The sequence below is a fragment of the Empidonax traillii genome, unplaced genomic scaffold (genome assembly GCF_003031625.1).
Source record: "Empidonax traillii isolate 1590-97213 ecotype Southwest subspecies unplaced genomic scaffold, ASM303162v1 scaffold41:size1892772, whole genome shotgun sequence".
NCBI classification, from domain to species: Eukaryota; Metazoa; Chordata; class Aves; order Passeriformes; family Tyrannidae; genus Empidonax; species Empidonax traillii.
Window position 1 is genome coordinate 1,670,988 of NW_020955234.1, and position 1,993 is coordinate 1,672,980.

A 1,993-nucleotide genomic window follows, 5' to 3' on the forward strand; every position below is an offset into this window, starting at 1 on the left:
AAAAAAAAAAAAAAGAAAGGAAGGGAAAAAAGGACCTTGAGCCCCTTGACACCTGTCAAACACAGGCAAACCCCAACTTCCCACTTCCAAGCCCCGGTGTCCCGAGGGAAGCCGAGGACCTCACAACCCCCTCCCCAGGCTCTTCAGCGGTTCCAGCGCGGCCGACCCGGCTTCCCCCGCACCGGGCCCACGGCCCCGCTCTCCTTCCTCCCGCGGGAAACGACCTTGGCGGCGCCGGGGCTGAGCCCCGCTCCGCCCCGGAGCCGCCCGTGGAGCAGGAGGTGCCCGGGCCGAGCCCTTCCCCTGCCCGGGGTCTCTGAGGCGCCGGCCCCGCCCGGCCCGCGGAGCTTCCACCGCCCCCGCTCCCTCCCTGCGTGACCATCTCCCCGCTTCCCCACCCGTGCGTCTCTGATTGGTCGCCCGCGCCGCCCATCAACGCAACCCTGGGCGCTGATTGGTCGCGGGGGCCCGGCCGCCCGCCCCCGCGGGGCTCCCCCCGGCCCCTGGCGGCGGAGTGTCCTCAGAAGACTCATTGGGCCGGAGGGGCCGCTCGGGCGCTGGCGGCGGCCCCTCGCGGCTATTGGTCACTCGCGCTGCCAATCCGCCTCACTGCGGCGCGCCATTGGCTGCGAGGCGGCCGAGGGGGCGGGACGCCGCCCCCCTCCCTCCCTCCCTCCCTCCCTCGCTGCCTCCCCCGCTCGGCGGTGCCGCCCTGTGACCAACTCCCGTGTGTGAGTCACGGCAGCGCCGTCAATGCCGTGTGTGCGGGCGGGCGGCGCTGCCTGGGCTGCCCCGGCCCCCCTCCCCCGGCACAGGGCTGGCGGGCCGCACTTGTCACCGTGTCACATCCTCCCCGCCGCCGCCGCCTGCCCGCCCGGCTCACCCCGCGCAGCTCGGGGCCGCCGCGGCGGCATGGGATAGAGCCGGGCAGCGCCGCGCGTCTCGCAGCGACCTCCCCGCGGTTTAAAGCGCTCCCCACGCCTGTGTGTGTGTGTGTGTGTCCGTGTCCCCACCGCGCTCCCCCCGCTCTCCGCAGACCCCCCGCTCCCCTCGCCGGTCCTCGCCGCGGAGCCCCCGGAGCGGGTGAGTGCCGGGCACGGCCCCTCCGGGCGGGCTCGGGGGGCGCGGAGGGGGCGGGCAGCGGCAACTGCTCCGAAGTTGGGGCATCCCCCTCTCCCGGCGCTGGGCACTGCCCGCTCGGACCGCCAAAGAAGGGGTCGGGGGGTAGGGAAAAAAAAAAGAAAATTAAGGTACTAACCCCGCCGGCGCCGTTGCCAACTTCTAATGCGCGTCGTGCTGCCGGCGGCGGTGATTTTTATTTTATTTTTGTGATTTTTTTTTTATTTTGTGCCGTTTATTTTATTTTGTGGGTTCTATTTTATTTATTCCCCCCCCCCCCCTCGGTTGAGGCTGTGGTGATGGGGAGGGTATCCCGAAAAGCCGCCCATGGGTCGAACAGACCCCCCCCCCCGCTTCCCCCCTCCGTACCAGGTTCAGGGCACTGTCCATCCTGGAAAAACGGGGGAAACCCACCTTTTGTATTCCTAGGTTGCTCCATCCTCCTTCCCACCCTGTCGTTCCTGGATGTTTAGGTGTTAACCTGGGCTTGACTTGCCGTTTGTGGAAGGGGGAAGCCGTGGTCCGCAGCGGGGAGTTTTGGTGGCTTTGGCATGATTTTGGGAGTGCTTAACCATTTCACGTTGTGTCTCTGTTTCGTTGCTATTGGGTTTTAATTTTTTTTTTCTCCCTCTCCTTAATGTATTTCTAGAAACGTGAATGTGCTGTATGTTCTAATGAGCTGTAGGTTCAGAGTAGCTAAAATAAAACAGAGGCGTGGAAAACCCTCAGCAAATACAGCAGCCTTTCCATACACAGGGTGTCCAAAGCCTCGGTACTTTGCTGGGTTTATTTATTAATATTAATTGCTTGATCTTTGTAATTCATATCATATGGAAGCTAATTGCTAAATTGAAGGTTTACCAAACCTCACAGC

General features: G+C 63.8%; 1 protein-coding gene across 1 annotated transcript in view; it reads left to right on the forward strand.

The window, feature by feature from the left end:
- Positions 1-838: 838 nt before the first annotated feature.
- The window catches only part of SERTAD2 (SERTA domain containing 2), an 80,701-nt gene continuing 79,546 nt past the window's right edge, over positions 839-1,993 (forward strand). Inside the window, exon 1 of the mRNA XM_027878435.1 lies at positions 839-1,083. The gene's annotated coding sequence lies outside the window, so the exon portion shown is untranslated. The remainder of the gene's footprint in view (positions 1,084-1,993) is intronic.